Source organism: Rhopalosiphum maidis, chromosome 4 (genome assembly GCF_003676215.2).
Source record: "Rhopalosiphum maidis isolate BTI-1 chromosome 4, ASM367621v3, whole genome shotgun sequence".
In the NCBI taxonomy this organism is placed as follows: Eukaryota; Metazoa; Arthropoda; class Insecta; order Hemiptera; family Aphididae; genus Rhopalosiphum; species Rhopalosiphum maidis.
Window position 1 is genome coordinate 10,765,364 of NC_040880.1, and position 18,174 is coordinate 10,783,537.

Genomic DNA, 18,174 nt, shown 5'->3' on the forward strand with positions numbered 1-18,174 from the left:
TCTGTCTTCTCAATATAATGTGTATTCACTAGCTTCATTAGTTCTATTTTGTAACATCACTTGTTCATATATTTAATGTTATGATATTTCATCATGTTTAAATAATAGTTATATATGTAAGTTAACTGTAAAAATGTAAATTTCAATATATTAATTTATATGTAAATATTTTAGTATTGTTATAGAGCTGTTTTATTTTAGTTTTATTCTTACACTTAATCTTGAATTGTTGAATTGTCTTTTCCATGCTGTTCAATCTGTTTTTTTAAACATGCATATATTATACTTCTAGCATTTAAATTTTTTAACATATCTATTTATCTATTTGGACTCCTAATTCCATTTTCTCAAAAACTATATTAATTATTTCACTGTAAATTGCATATGTACACCTGAAACAAAGAACATTTTAAACAATGTATACATTTTGCATTTTTACAGAACACAAGGAGACTTCATAGACAAGCAAAACGATGGAAATATACTGTACCTTAAGAACTTGTTAGGCCTTGAAAAGTGATGACTTTGAAGTTTGTTGACAGAAATAGATAGAATCAACTAGTAGAAGCGGCAAAGGCTCTAAATGGGGAATAAAAGTTAAAAAAAAAAATTATACTTACATTACCATGTCAATATTAAATAATTTTATTTGATTTTCAAATGTATCCATTTCTTTGATAAACAATTTAAAATTAGAAACCACATGATCCAACTCGTCTGCTCCAAAAAATGCAATGTTGACTTTATTTGCTGTAATTAGTAAAGCTCTTTTGTTTTTGTAATAGGTTACAAAATTATGTATGTGTAGCATCTTAAGGACTGAAATGTAGAAGTTAACCGATTGCCTTACTAATTGACATGTCATAATATCTTGTAAACTAAAAAAAACACACTTATTATTATTATTATTGTAAATAATATTATTATTTTTTTTTTTACTTTTCGTCCACTTCATCATTTGCACTATAGGATAAGGTATTATAAATTATTTTATGAATCATGTCAATATTTTCTTCAGGTTGTAATTTAAATTTCATCAAAGTAAGCCATACTTTCATGGGTAGGTGGGTCAATGTTAACCTCTCAATAGGAAACTTTTTATAATATTCAATAGGTTTATCGGTAATATTGTAGTTTTAAATATAATATTTTTGTATTTGTTTTCACCTAAAAAAAATCTAATTCATTAGTTCAGAGATCTTAATAATAAGTTATAGTATAATGAGATTGCCAACTTACGTTTGGAGCTCAAAATCAATTAACAATTATATTGTATACTGTTAAGCACATTTGGTATTTGTTTTTTGGTTTTTTGTTGCTGTATTTTAGATTCTTTCCATGTTGAGTACTTATGTTTGTAGAAATCATTTTTAATTATCGACAATGTATCTTTATTCTTCAGGAACACTTGCAATAGCTGATATTTTTTGCTAACAACGAAATCTAAAACCTGACACAACATTGTTTCACTTTTTAAGAACCCTTCCGTTGATGTTACGTGCCATTGAATGCAATTATAGTTATTTACGTCTCCTTCAGGTTTGGAAAGTTGTGTCCATAACCCCAGAGTGGCGTGTCTAATAACTCAACATCTACCGTTCTGTGACCTCTATCTACAGTTAGCCTTACAGCGTCAAAAATTACACCAATTGAAGAAGTTTGTTAAAAAAAATGTAAATATGTATATTATACAATAAAGTATAGTCAGTAACGCAACTGTAGTTAATTAAACTTACCTCACACAGACAATTACGCCTACTTCTAGTCCTTGCAATTGTGTGATTTTGGTCAGACTGAATTTCTACCGACTGAATTTCAGGAAGTACATCATCTTCATAATCAGACGACTCACTATACGAATATGCGTAGGTTTGGTTCAGACAAACTATAATATAATAAACATTCTATTTTTATAAACAAATAAATAGTCTAGCGTATCTTAAGATTATTATTTAATAAGATAATATGCCTAGGAAAAAAAAAATGGGTCACTGAAATGACGCCACTGGACAAACTGCGCCATTCAAAATCTACGTAAAAATATATTAAAACTACTTACAGGGCGGTCGGCCAACTTACAGCCGTCAGCTCAGTGCCCAAAAGGTTTTTGATATTTTTACATGAAACTAGCAGAGATGGTAGCTGGAGACGTGTATATTCTAATGGTGTAGATTTCAAGTAGTTCGTTCTATTATTCGATTTTTAATTAAATTATGAAAGTGATATTTGCACAACCACCGGGTGATTCCTAGCTGATTCCTACTAAATAGGGTGATTTTATTTTTATATACAAATAAATAGTCTAGCGTATCTTAAGATTATTATTTAATAAGATAATATGCCTAGGACAAAAAAAATGGGTCACTGAAATGATGCCACTGGACCACTGCGCCATTCCAAATCTATGTAAAAATATATAAAAAGTACTTACAGTTACTAAACATCGGTTGCCTGTCAGCTTCCATCACAAGGACTGTAAATCAAACGAGCAAAAAACGATGTGTGTAGAATAGAATGTTAGCTATGTAACACTATAAACCAAAAGAGCAAAATAACGATATTTGTAGAATAGTGCGTTAGCTAAGTAACAGGGTAAACTACAAACTGACAACCTCAATATGGTTTTGAAATTCCACATTGAATTCCAAAAAAACATACCACTAACAATATGAAAAACCGGCTATACAGGAGTAACGTGCCCACCAGGTAGACCGCATATCTCGTTAAAAACTGGTCTTACATATTTCGGACCTATGTACAATTATGATTTATTTAACATTTGTAGTCCGATTTCAAAGTGATCACACTGCTTATACTTGCGAAGTCGAGTTTGAAAAAACTACGTTACTGCAATCAGTTGTAAAAACTACAGCCGTCAGCTCAGTGTACACAAGGTTTTAAATATTTTTACATAAGCTACCGGTGATGGTAGCTGGGTAACTCGTGTAATCTAACGGTTTAGGTCGCAAGTAGGTCGATTTTTAATTAATTTTTTATATCAAAATTTTCACAACTACCGGGTGATTTCACAGTACACCGCCAACTTACAGCCGTCAGCCTCAGCGTGTGTACACTGTGTAGGGTTTTATATATTTTTACACGAAACTACTGGTGATGGTAGCTGGGTACTCGTGTAGTCTTATGGCTTAGGTTTCAAGTGGATTGTACGATTATTTGATTTTAAATTAATTTTTGAAATCGAAATTCGCACAACCGCCGGGTGATTACACTGTGCACGGCCAACTTACAGCCGTCAGCTCGGTGCCCACAGGGTTTTAGGTGTTTTTACGGGAAACTAGCAGGGACGGTAGATCACAATACTTGCGTAACTACTGCACGTAACAACTGGACGGTATAAACATAGGTAGTTTCATTGATACTACTACTAATAATACGGTTCAATCGATTCCGTTTTTCTCTCTCTTGGAGTAAGTATACTGCAGTGGCGTATCGTTGATGATAAGATTATTTTTGTATTTTTACCACTTATGTTTTTATTGTTAAGCATGCGCCCAGAGAAATCGCCACATGGTATAATATACTTGGATCGAACGCCGAATTATCACGGGCGCAGTATTACAGCAATATGGTAATCCATTATGTGCAAATAAAAGTAAAGAATAAATAAATATATAGGCAATATGATTGCAGGCGACGGATTAACTGTTATCTACAGCATCGCGTCAATGGGTGCAGTGTGATCGTCTCGCCAGGCGGCGCGGAGAAAAAAACCACCGACCGATGACCGGAGGGGCGGTGCGGGTGGCGCGAGGATGGTCCGCACGCCGCGTTCGCCACGGGGCTGTTCAGTGCCGTGTTCAGCGCGGGGGGAACGAACGCCAGTCAGTGTGTCGCTGGTACAGTCTTCGTCGTCGTCGTCTACAAGCACGTGCCACTCGTTCATTAAACGAAATCGTCGGTCGGCAAGTGGTCGCAGGACACGCGAAAGGTGAGTGAGACGATGCGTAACATCGCCCACAACATGATGTAATATTATGATGACAATGTTATCATATAAAACGTCGGGCATTAAATTATGCGCGTATTATTATTATTATTATTATTATATTATTTTAATTAATAAATACATAATTATTATATTGTAATAATTATGCGCAAAGGGATCGGCTTGAAAGTCCGCGTCGAAAATACGCGATTCCTCGCCACCTGTTGCCATCGTATTTCGTTACGATAACATTTCGACACAAAAGTGTGGTTTTCATACATATTATATAACTACGCATAGTTCGTAATATATTATACTTATCGTAGGGACAGTATTTTTCATCGCTTTTGTCGTTGTCGTTGTTGTTCTCGTTACTATGATAATATATACAGTTGTATCGTCTTATGTATTTTGTATATTAACTGTACAATATATATATATATATTGTATACATTTCAACTATACAAATCGTTCGAATAATGACATGCTGATATCGAGTATGGTGTTGGTCGTCGACTGCGTTCCATAGAGTAATAAGTATTAGTATCACCGGACAACGTCGTTTTTCATTTTTAGACATTAATTGTCACAATATTATTTAAATATAATAGAAAATAAATTTAACGGCCGGTCGATTCGTACACGACGCCAATGATATTTCTAAACGATCATAATAATATTATTATAATATATATGTATAATTTTATACGACCGTTTTTTCAGTGTGCTTATACTACCTACGCGTCACTCCGTAAGTTCTAGTCCATTGGTTGGTGGGCGGAGCGGAGCGTTATGGGAGACCTATACGGGAGTGGGGCCGCCGCCACCCCGTGCTTATGCGCTCTGATATATATCACACGAGATCTCTCGAACATTATAATAATTAGGTTTACGAGTTCCGCCTCGATTATAGTTAACCGTGCGTTGGTTGCCTGACGCGTTGAACAACTATATACTGTGTTTCTATTTATAATACCATCGGACTAGCAAGGAATCTTGTATAGACGCTATGTTATATAATATAAGGCAGGACCCTTTATTTTGGCCGATTGAAAAAACTACGATCGATTAGAATCAATTTTGGAGGTTCATATTATACCATATATCATAATCATATCCATACATATAATTCATATTGCGTATCATGAATCATTACTCACCGGGATAGGAGTTTTCCTAAACCTGAATTTTTATATTGTCCACGGTGACTAAGATGCTTTTGTTGCTCAGATACAGAAGAACGGAAATGTGCATTGCAGAACTGGAAAAGCGACCGGGAAAATTAATGGAGTAAATCCATCACCAGATACAGACGGTGGTTGTGTATATGCTACATGTAGAGGCTAATCCATAAAAAGTATTTTTAGTCGATTTCCAACACAAGAGAGTATTATACTGTTATAATTAATTTTATAATCATATATTCAAAACAGGATGTTTTTTACTTTTTGAGTAAAATCAATTAAGATATGTGCATATTGTCATAAAATATATGTTATATTATGTGCATATTGATTCAAAATATAATTTTATATAAGCAAAAATAATTTTCGAATTATTATAAAAATTGATATATTTCCTAAATAATTGATTCAGGCAGGTTTAAATTTTGAAATAATATGATTTTTTTTTTCGACCGGTCAAAACCTTTTTTCTTATAAAGTGGTGTTGTCATAAAAGAGATTCTAAATTCTAATTGTCCATAGGAAATAGGCTCATTTATGAATTTAAAGCGATGATGTGATGAATATTGCAAGTGCTAGACTAATCATATTTGACTTTAAAAAAGCAATTATCTAATAAAACAAAATAAAAAAAAGTTCACGGTAGGTTAGGAAATGTGAGAATTAATTATACATATAAATATTAAATATAATAAAACGTGTATGATGAAAATGTATATGTTACAGTTATTTAATTCAACTGACATTTTTAAACTCAATTGAAAATGATCTTATTACAATTTTTTTTTTTGTTATCAATATTTATATACTGTTAAGAGTACCTTTAATAAATTATTGCAATTATATATTTTCCAATGAAAAAAGACGAAATTGAAGCTTTATATAGACTTACGATTTAAGTATTTAGTATTTACTATTCGGTATAGACAATAACATGGCTTTATAATAACAATAATCTTGTACTAGTACTTATAAAATGAATAGTATAAATTTAACATGCAATTGAGTTGTATCAAGGACTGATTATACAGTATAATAACGTTTTGTGAGTTATGAGTCTCGTAACGCGCAGTGGTGTAGCTTGAGGGGGGGGGGGTTATGGGTTTTAATACTAAGAATTATTATCATGTAAATTAATGGCTTTTTGGCGAGCAAGTGGCTTTATATCGTGTAGTACTGTACTATTGTCTCGTAGTTGTCGATATCAGTTTTTGACTGTAGAATGCAGCGATAACACATTAATACACATTACGCACTACGGAAATGAAGGCGATGAGCAAAAACAAAAAGATTACTCCTTCGGGTAAGTTTTGGCTACAACACTGTTAACGTGAATAGCAAATCCTTATTTATATGCCGCCATTGACGTACCGTATCAATGCCCACTGTTCGTGTAACAATTGAAAGTAATGATGGGTATCTAACATTATCGAGAAAGGATTATGATATGTGTAAGCACGCACTTCCAATATTATCTAATCATGATATTAAGATCAATAATTTATTATAAGACGAATAGTTATTCGTCTTATGGTTAGGTCTGATTGTCATTTCTGCTACTTCGTTACTAGTGAAATTGAATTTTCATCAAGATTTAAGATCTATATCGATTGGATTAAATTAATTTCTTTAGTGTTAACGTTATAGTTTGATTTTGGTGTTGATGTTTTTACTACAACATCATCGTTTACGATATTATATTTTTATTTACCATCGTTGGTAATTATTATGTCATTGCCGTTTGCGTTAATTTTAAATTAACGTTGCTGTCGGAACTAAATGAATCAATTTTTTTATGCTAAGTTTCGGTGTAAGCCATTTTGTAAAATTAATTTCCATTTAAAATTTTCTGTTTAAATATAAATTGTATTACGGTGTTTTGCGGTTTTGTCTCTACACCATCAACTGATGGTGTACAGGCAGTACGTATTATTATTTTTATTGTATACTGCGGTCTTAAAATGTATGACGGCGCATTGGTTATGCGATATTATTACACGAGTGTCTAGCGTTAGCAGTAGTTGTAGCGGTCCATACAAATATTATTGATTTCTTTGTTTAATTATATTTTAACATGACAATTTGTTAAATCAACATTTAATTTAATACAGTAATCGATGTTCGATTATTATTAATAAAATCGTTAGTTTTTAGGATTTTTAAGTTTATAGTGTGATTTAATTTAAAATCATATAATCTAACATAATAGTTGGCATATGTAATAAAAGTATAAAATATGTATCTATATTTTTATTTTTATTAATTTATCATAGGTATTTTTAACAAATATAATTAATCTAGAAATTTCATGTAAATTATGAAAAATATTTAAGATTTCTATTACAAAAACGATTTAGCCATAGAGGAGGTACATAAATTGAAATGATTTTTAATCATAAGTTAGTAGAATAGTAGATGGATTTTTTATTTTTTTTTGTATTACAATATCTGTATTTTATTATTATTCTATAACTAATAACTATATAGGAATAGTTTAATCTTTAAAATTTGAAACTTTTATAGTCAGTGACTTAAACCAATAGTGGACGGGGAGGGGGAAATTGGGGGAAATCTCATTTTTTATATAGTATATACTAAGAATTAAACAATTGCTTAACAGTTTATATAGTATAAATAAAATTGTATAGTATTAAATATAATTTATATTATTTTGTTTTTAATGTTATATTATTTTATATCGTTATTTTGTACAAGAAAGTTTTTTTTTTTTAAAAACAAATAACATTTATAAATTATTATCATTCCGAAAATCGTATTTGGTAATATATAAAAAGTAGAGTCAAACGGGCTAGGTATACAAACAACATATTTTTATTACTATTGTTCGAGTGTATTTTTACATATTATATATGTCGGATTCATACCGTCTTGCCGTGCTCAAATCCGATGATCAAGCAGGTTAACCCTGTTTATGTGTAATTATTTCAGTCAATGACCAACGGAAAATGTGTCGGTTGTCTTCTAATTTTCACTTTTAATAATTTATCCGTGTTCGTCTATCGTCTTTAATTTAAATTTTCTCCTGTCGTTTTATACCTGAAATGGCGGATGGTGCCTAAATAATCTGTATTTCTCACTTGCAATGGTTGTGCCATTCAACGGAATCTTCTAAAAATCGTGGTTTTGTGTCGTGACCGACATATGATTTGCAGCAGAAGTGGCACTATACGATACTTTATACATTCTCAATAGTTATGTCATCTCGGTTCTACCTCCACGTGATTCGTATCAATGTATTTACTTAAATATCTATGATCCTGAAATATTACAGTTTATTAAGCGTATTTTATTTATCATCAATATAATATTATATCTATATTTAATTATTATAACGTATAACTACTATGAACTAATAGGTCCATTTATAGTTTAAAAAATAAAAATCAATCACTTTTATCTATAATAATAATAATAATAATAATAATAATATTAATTATCCGTTTTATTTGATTGTTATTTTTTTTTAAAAAATTCATTAAATATTTAAAAATGTTTTTAGGTACATACTTATTTATTTTAATAAGACAGAGATCCATGACAGTTAGAGTTACATATTTTTCCAGCTGTCCGACAGGTGTATAGTGTACTTATTACGGTTTTGCACTTAATTTAACTGTGACATTTTTGGTAATCTATTGCGTGCCCATTATACTCTAACAACCTGCTGCTTCTCTAAGTCTTATCGTTTTTCTTTTGGCTGGTTCAAGTACTTTTTGCACATTAACCAAATTTTCTTTACATAGCATAAGTTAAGACCTAATGTGTATTTATTTCTAAGAAAACCATTTTTTGTACCTAAAAAAATATACAATCCAGCAATTTATAATGTAATATTAATACAACATTTAAAATAAATTGTACTGTTATGTCATAATTTATAAAAGTCATTATTGATATTAGTGATAACCACCAGTAATTTTCGTGGTAATACATTGGCTCGTTCAATATCGGATATGGAAACATATAGTTGTATATTGACTTCGAATTCTTGAGATTTTTTGTTGGACAGTCATCATTTAGCTATGGGGTTCATAAGGAAAAACATGACAGTTATATTTGTTTGAGTTTTTATTTTTAAAATGTACAATGTACACAGCTAACATGGTTCATTCAAACAGATATATAAGATTGTAAGCCTCAGGGTTGTAAAATTATTTTGTATATCGCCATTCGTCAATATGTATAGAAACAGTAATAATGATTTTTCGTAAATTATAAATGAATAACCAACAAGAATAATAGTATTTATTATATTTTAATAATTATCTTTAATTTTAGGATATACAAATATTTTTAATGACGTTTTAAATAGGTATAATTTAAAAAATTAAGATAATAAAGACAGACAAATTTAGAATAAAAAAAAAAATAACAGCAAATTGTAGAATTTTCAAAAAATTTATAATTTTTTTTAAATTCGAGTAAAAATTGATTTTAAGCTAGTTGTTGACCTAATAAAAAAATATATTTATATTTATTAATCATAATATATAAGTTTGGATTTTTACAAGGTTAAGTTGTAAAATTTAGTTATTGAATTGTTTTATAAATAATAAACTCTTAGTTTTTAAACTTAATTCAATGTTGTAGGAGTTAAAACACTTTTAAGTTTTTAACTTGATTAATTAATATTAACAGTATCATAATATGAATAGAAGTATTTATACGTCATGTCGGTTTCAGGTAAAGTTAATTCATAATTTTATATGATCTAATTTGTTTAAAGATTTTTTTAAATAAAATGTATACTTTTTAAATAAGCTGATATTTTATATCATTTGCCATAAATATCCAGTGGTATTATAAATCTACAATAAACTGTATACGAATACATATTACAGGATCGTATTATTATTATTATATTTAATATTTATACAATATGTTAATCTAATGTAAGCTAATAATTCTAGTTCTAAAAAGAAGAATATATCATATTTAATGAAAAGATCTAAAAACAACAAATATGTAGTAAACTACTGCGTCGTGAATAATGGATTATTGAATCCGTAACTTTTATACTCTCGAATAACTTCTTAGTAATATACTTTATCAATTCGAATTTTATTGCTTTATCTATGAATAACCATATAAAATTATTTTATTTTACTGCTGTTTGGATTAAAGCCAATTAAAAGTATAGGAATATCTTTTGGATTTATTTTTTTTGTGTACAATGTATTTATCGTTTACAATATGAGATAAATTTTTTTCGGAGAAACATTAGACAATTTATAATTTATTGTCACCATTATATGAATGGTATAATACAAATCAAGTTACATGCATATTGCAATTCGTTTGAAAAACGTATGAAGTCAGAGTTTATTTGTGATATGTTTCCGGGTTAAATCCTTTTTAACTTTCTGAATACTATCTGGTTCGTAATTGTTCGTCGAATAGTTTTCTATGACCACATCAATTCTTATTGGTTTTTCAACGATGTCAGTACTATGATTTTTTCTGAAAAACTCTAGATAAAGTACGAGTGAAAAGAGTGTTTTAAAAGTTTTGCAAAGGACATTGAATCTACTATGAAAATTGAACATACGTCGTTATTTAAGCATGGAATTTATTTATCACTTATTTATTATTTATCGTTCACGAAATACGATAATATATCACTGAATTAAAATTTTACAAATCAATCCAGTGACCCACTTGACACCTACTTTATAGCCGAGTGGTATTCACTAGTCCAATTGTATTTTTCATATTAAATATCCTATTTGTTTACTCAACAAATACAATAAATACGTTTAAATTAATCATTTTTTATTATATGTATTATATTAAATATTTTTTATAATTTAATGGCACATTGAACAAAAAATATCAGACAATTTTTAGCACGTGAAGTAAAAAAAAAAAAATATCGTCCTTGATCAAGGGCTTAAGGTTAATAAATTAGATATTTATTAACAATTGTTATTGAATTTTTCAACAGCAATAACTGTCTATATACTTATTACTTATAGTCGTAGATGCCGGGGTTCGAATAATTACACATCGCGTATTTGATGACGGAACTTTATTATAAAAACGATTTATTATATGTAATACATACAGTATTACAATATTAAAAGACGCACGTCCGTTGACCGTTGTTCAGCTTTGACTGGTTTCAACGGCAGTTGGCCGATCGCGGGCCTTGCTCTCGCGGGTGTGGATAAGCAGCCGCGGTCGTTGCAACAACAGCCACGACATAGTTTCCATTGAGAATATCTTATAAACCCATAAACCACACATAATATTGGAGTTCTAATGAAATCATTAGGCGGTGATTGTAATGATGATGCTCAATCAAGCCAGGCTAAAAATCAGAGCTACCCAGGAGCAATATATGTATTTGGTATCCCTTACCGAAGAGCTATTCAAACAATATATTATATAGTGTGTTAGGCTGTATATGGATATGTAAAATATGACATCCTGGATGAAAAGCACTTTTTGGCACCTATGTTAATCTAGCCCTGATGCACGATCTAATAGATAGTATTAGGAGTTGTATGACGCTTATATTCGTAAAGGACATGTTTTGAGAAGTTGAATGTGTAGTCTTAACGTTAATTTATTACCTACCCTGCATACGATTCAGTACTTATTTATATTGATACTCATACGCAACTAAACGTGATGAGCACCAGAGCGTCAATGTTTATGGTTTAAATTAATAATTGTCACTAAGAAACTACAATTCCAGTTTCAAATTTCGAAATAATTTTGTTCACAGCGAATATATTTCACCAAGCAATACATTTTTTAGTTATAACTAAGATTTATTTCCGCCCGACCGTTAGAAATACGACCTGTTTGTAATAAGAAACCAGTAATTACACTCAGTCGTCATTAGTGTAATGAAATTTAACTTTTATATCTAATTAAATAATAAAATATGTTTCTTTATGTTTTAATTTTTCAAACTAAATAATAATTGCGAAGACCGTGTAAATTATCCACAAATGGCTAATAGTTGTGTTATTTTTCAGTACAATTATTTGTAGACATATTTAAAAAGAAAAACTAGGCTAATACCCGTTAATTGATACTACATAGTATTTTATTGTTGACGAAAACCTTAAACTTACCAAGATAAATTTTTTGTAGCTGGGTATTTTGTTATAATAACAGAAAAACCAATTTAAAAATAATATTAAAAAGTAGGACAGGTTAGAAAGATGAGAGGTTTGGGTACTTCACTTATCTTGCTTACTTAGAAGCAGAACAATGATTTATTATTTATATAAATAATAAATCATTATATTAGAAAGACAATAGATTCGTTAAAATGTTTTATAGTTTTCGTCTTTTGGTAGTTTTTTTTACGTTTAAGTAACTACTCAACAAAAATATATATATATATAAGTATATCATTCTCTAAATGTACCAAATAGACTTGATTTCCATTTGAATATCTGATTACTAGAGGCTTTAAATTATTTTCTTAGTTCATCATAATCAAATTCCAAAATTAAATTTGTGGATTACATGTTTCCATCGTTGTGAGTAGTGTTTAAAAAATATTACTGAAAATCTAAATAAAAAAAAAAAAAAAAAATGAAAGTATCATTTGTGTTTAATGTGTCTGTATTAAGTACTAACGTTTTAATGTAACAATAATATTTAAACTGAAGAATTAATTAAAATTTAAAATGCAAGCTAATAATACTAAAAACCCAGTAATTATCATATTATTATTTGGTCCAGAAATTCGAATCTGCATCAGATCCAAGAAGGTTTATCATTTGTTAATTTGCTTATGTATTATGAATATATAATTATAAATCGTCAACAAATTAGATTTTTAAGAAATTGAGTACAATATTTTTTTTTAATTTCAATATATATTTATATATATTATATCTTATACTTAAAAATATGCAAAACCTTTGATATTAATAGGATTATTATAGCACGCCCAACCACTCATATCACTTCTAGAAAACGGAAGGAAGAATATTTTTAACTCAGTTAAAAATTAAAAAATTAAAACAAAAACAAGGAACGCCTCTGCTAATTATTTATGATGGCACAATATTTACAATAAACTGGAAAATATATTTAAGGTAGGTAGTTTAGGACTAAGTAAAACGCATTTGTAAATTTTACTTTTTAATATTTAACAATATTGGCAATATTGTAATAATTTACAAGAATTTTCAAAAACCAATTAACGCATAATTCTTGTTGTTTGCATAACATGAATATTAATAGTGAAGAAAGAAAAATTATATTGAAGTGGATGAAATTAAAAAGTGAAAAATCGAATTCACCGATGGATTTTCTCAGTAATTATTGTAACGACGTGATTAAAAGAAAAACATCAAGTATATGACGAGAAAAGTTTATTGTTTAAAAACAAACATGAATGACGTTATTAATTTTTTAGAATTTAATCTCGGAGAAAAATATTGTGGTGTGTTATTTTGTTGATTAGTTATTATCGCAATGAGTGTGATAGTATTATAGGACGTGGAATAAAAAAAAAGAAAAAAAAAGATAGATGGCTTTCAATCGTATGATATAGATACATTGTTGTTTGGAATATCAAATTGTATAGTGACACGCAGGTGGTTCAACGTTTTATAACTTAGTTGTATATAAACAATGAAACGGGATAGAACAAAATCAAAAAGTGGGGGCGAACCTTAGACAGAACGGTACTCTATAGCTATGACGCATCTAACATCATTGGCCATTCAATCGGTCGTGTGCGTGCTCGGGTACTTTAGAGTCTCTCTTCACGTATAAGTTATCAACAATTTAACAATAATACGGCTTACGAAAAATGTACTATACAGTCTTTGACACATCGGCGTATTGTTGGTTATTTCATGTCATGCTTTTAACACAATATTCTAATTTTTTTCACACCGGTAATTTGTGATTCCCGAAAAGAAATACTCCCATAACACGAATGGTTTATAATATTAGGCGAAATCACCAACATTAAAATCTGTCGAGTACAAAATGTATTATTATGTATAGGTAATAATATGAACTACGTATGTATTGGTTCCGGAAAAACGTATATATCTATCATGTTCTACGTGTATCTACGCCCAACTCTGACGAATTTATGTTAAATAATTTGATTATAATTGAAAATTGGAAATGGAGAACTAAATAATTTTAAGTTAATAGATATTTTGTTGTGTATTTGTATTCAGACGCATTGGTATGGATAATATTTTGGTGTTTTGATCAAGATGAAAACCTATAATTGCGAATTAAATTGTATATAAAAATAAGTATGAATTATAGAAATAAATAATGATTCATATAGCTATAAACAAATGCATGTTTCAACATTATAATGACCGATGAGTAATACCTTGTGTTTGGGTACCTATATGTTATTTTTAAAATGTAATTATTTTACGTTGAATACTCGTTATTTAGAGATAAAAGTAATAAAGTTACTTTAATCGTTAATAAAATAAAATTGTAATTAAGTTTCATTACTCGTTACTAAAATTAAGATGTAAAAAAGAGAAAAAGTGCATGTTTAAATGAGTTAATTAAATAAAGTACAGTGAAATTAATTATTTTATTCAAAAGTTGAACGGCTTAATTGCGATAACTTAAAATTCAAAATTATATTTAACTATTATAGATATTTTTAATATTATTATTTTTTTTCCGATTAGTTGAATTGTTTTTTTTAAGCTTCTGATAGACGATACTCGAAACTACATTATTATGCTTTTTACTTGAAATATGTAATAGTAATTAGTATATGTGAATATTTGATTTCGTTGTAAAAAGAAATATTATACACTATTTATTATAAATTTCAATAAAATTTTAAAATATCGATTAAAAAATTATGATTAAAATCAGCTTGTATTTATTGAAATTTCACTATAACCTATGTCTACTGCATTTTGACTTGTATTATGTATTATTTTTCGTCTTAATGTATCATTATTTTTAGGAATTTTCTTCTTTTCATTTTTCCTGATAATATTGACTTATATAAAATAGAATAATGAGTATTGATTTTTCGAATTAAGACTATAGTTTAAAAAATATACGAATGTAGTAGTGGATCAACAGTACTATGCTCATATGCAATAAATAATATACATATTAGATTAAGTTAATTAAGTCAAAGGTTAGGTTCCTATAAATGCATATTTAATTCACAGTTAATGTACGTTGATTATTTAATACGATTGATGAAATATTGAAATTAAATTAACTCTTATACGTGTCAATTAATTTAAATAAATATAACTAGTAGGTGTAATAAATATTTGCTTTTTCAGAACTAAAAAAATACCGGTAGCCATTTGGGTTTTGCATGATTTAATAATCATAGTGTTAAAGTAAATTGTACTTAACTAAAGTAATACGTAACACGTAAGTAACTGATTCGTTAAGGAATATTTGTTAACCTTTTGATGCTGTTTTTATTTTTCGTGTATTGATGCTAATAAAATGGATTTGTTGTCTGCAGTCAAAAATGAATGAATACACGTTTTATCAATTAAAATATTGTTATACGTACAAAAAGAGTGAAGAATGTATTATGTATAGTTATGACGTGTTTATTTTAAATTTAAAGGTTTCTTGTTTTTCATTGTACTTTCCGTTGCATTTTTTTCTTGACGAGTGGTAATTTTATAATTACCACGATAATGAAATATTATATATTTTTAAACTCTCCGATATCTTTTAATAATTTGAAGTGTGGGTGTAGTAAAGTTGTCAAATTATTTTGATGGAAAAAAAACATTCAATGTAATGGTGAATGAGTTTTAAAGACAAATACCTAACTAAATAAATAAAATTGACACTTTACGCACCCATTGTATATTGGTAAATAATATAAAATGTGATAAAAGGTATTATACGCGTTACGAGCCGCCTATGCACATAACTCTTACACAATGTTGTAATAAAAGCGACCGACTTTCAAAAATAAGTCAAATTGTACAATTTGACAGGTTAAAAAAAGTTAAAGCGCTAAGTGGTGCTATGTGAAATGAAACAAATTGAAATATCTGGAGACAAAATATGTCACGTTAATATTGGAAATAGACGAATGCCAAAATATTGAAAATATCAATATTAATACTGAATGCCAAAGGGCGTGTAAACAAGAAAATAGTGGGAGTAAAGTAATGTATACAAATATATTTTATATTTTATAAGTATGAAAATATAATTTTTATTATTTTATTACTCAAGTCATAGCGGAACTAATCATTTTTAGTAGGTTATTCAAATGCTGAAATACATTTTACTAAACATCATACCTGTGTTGTATATCAAGCTTATGTGTGAATGAATCATAAGGTATATGATTATAAGCTTTAGGTTTAAAATAGAAGTACCTATATACCTACTTAGTTATAATTTATGGCTGATTTTTATAAATTTAAAATTGACATATAATAATATTATGTTACAACTTTACAAGCCAATATCAAAACAATTTCATTAGTTGTGTACTTTTTATTTATCTAATTAAAACGTTTAATCATATTAATGACATAAAATAGTAACAATAATGTATTATTAGTTGAATACCTATAAATCTATTTTAATTATAAGAAAACAATTGTTTACTCAACTCAAATTTAATGTACATATGTAGGTCATACCACTTATTACAATTTATTATGATATTGTTAAATAGAATATGATATTTAAATGGTTTTTGATGTAAAATTCAAATCTTAATTTTTACTAAGATTCAATACAGGTTTATTTCTTGTGTGGTAAAATCAAATTGTTGGAAATAATTTCTATCAGTTACCTTATTTAAAGTCAGTTTTCAATACTTGAAATCTATATCTCTAATACAATTTGGTTAAAAAATTTATGCTGTCGATTATACCGAGTGCTGGGAAGTGAGTGAAGCGAGATGTAACTTCAAACTCTGCAGTATCAGCTTTCCGTGACTATTTAATATTTATGCGTTTTTGTATTCAGTTAATCCGCAAAATGTAGATATAATGTAATTTAAGTACGACAATTGTATAAAAACATTTCTATTACCTTTCTTATTCTTTGCACTCGTGTTACATCAAATTATTTTATTTTGAATTTGTTTTATGTAACAAAACTAATTTAACGTACGGAGAATTCGGGATATGTGTTAGGTATTCATTTTTGTTTTGCAATTTACTCGTTGGGTAGGGCTTTAGTTTTATAAAATATTCAATATGCCAACTCATTATTTTTGTACTTCCGTTGAGTTTACAGTAAGTGTTAACATAAACATTTTTGAATTCTTCTCTTTAAACTTTCTGACTTTAATTGGATATTTTAATGTATCTAAATATGTAATAGTATTATTTAGTCGGGAATATTTTTGTTATACACTTTAATTAACAATGAAATAAATCGTCAGATCATTTATAATCATATTGCAACAAATGGAAGAAAATTCAAACATGAATAATATACAATGGAAAGTTGGTGTGTAAAATGAAAATATGACGAGACTTGCAGCCATGGTAGGTCGCATGCCTTAAAAATGTTTTCGAATAAATGTAAAATAAGTTAACTGTTACAAAAAAGATTGCTCAAAATTTTAAAAATTCCATAAAATTGTGATAAAATTATGTTAGCACAAAAACAGATAAATATTTATTTTCAGTTAAAATCATTTCGGCCATTCGGAATTTTTGAATTTTCTGTACGTCATAAATCACAATGTAAATAGTTATACGGTATGTTTCTTATAACGTCAACGAGTGGGCCATGCCTTTTTTCAAAAGTCATCATCTTTATTTATAGTTGTTATGTATACATAATACATATTGTATGCGTATGCATTGAATGTAAAGTAAATAAAACTATCCCAACGGCTCAAGTGTGTACACCAACTTTTCGTAGGTGACCCTTTAATTGCAATCCATTTGAAATTTGTTGGAGAGAAAATCAATGAAATATTATTTTCATAATAGAATTTCGTCAAATATCACAGGATAGGCTTAGATGAAGACGAAATAGAAACGATAGTTAAACACAGTATTTAGGGTTGAAGTCATGAGGTATTTATATAATTAT

At 28.4% G+C, this 18,174-nt stretch overlaps 1 protein-coding gene across 1 annotated transcript in view; it reads left to right on the forward strand.

Annotated features, from left to right (window-relative positions):
* The first annotated feature begins 3,825 nt into the window (after positions 1-3,825).
* LOC113549109 (thyrostimulin alpha-2 subunit) overlaps positions 3,826-18,174 on the forward strand; it is a 47,293-nt gene continuing 32,944 nt past the window's right edge. The window contains exon 1 of the mRNA XM_026950269.1: positions 3,826-3,949. The gene's annotated coding sequence lies outside the window, so the exon portion shown is untranslated. The remainder of the gene's footprint in view (positions 3,950-18,174) is intronic.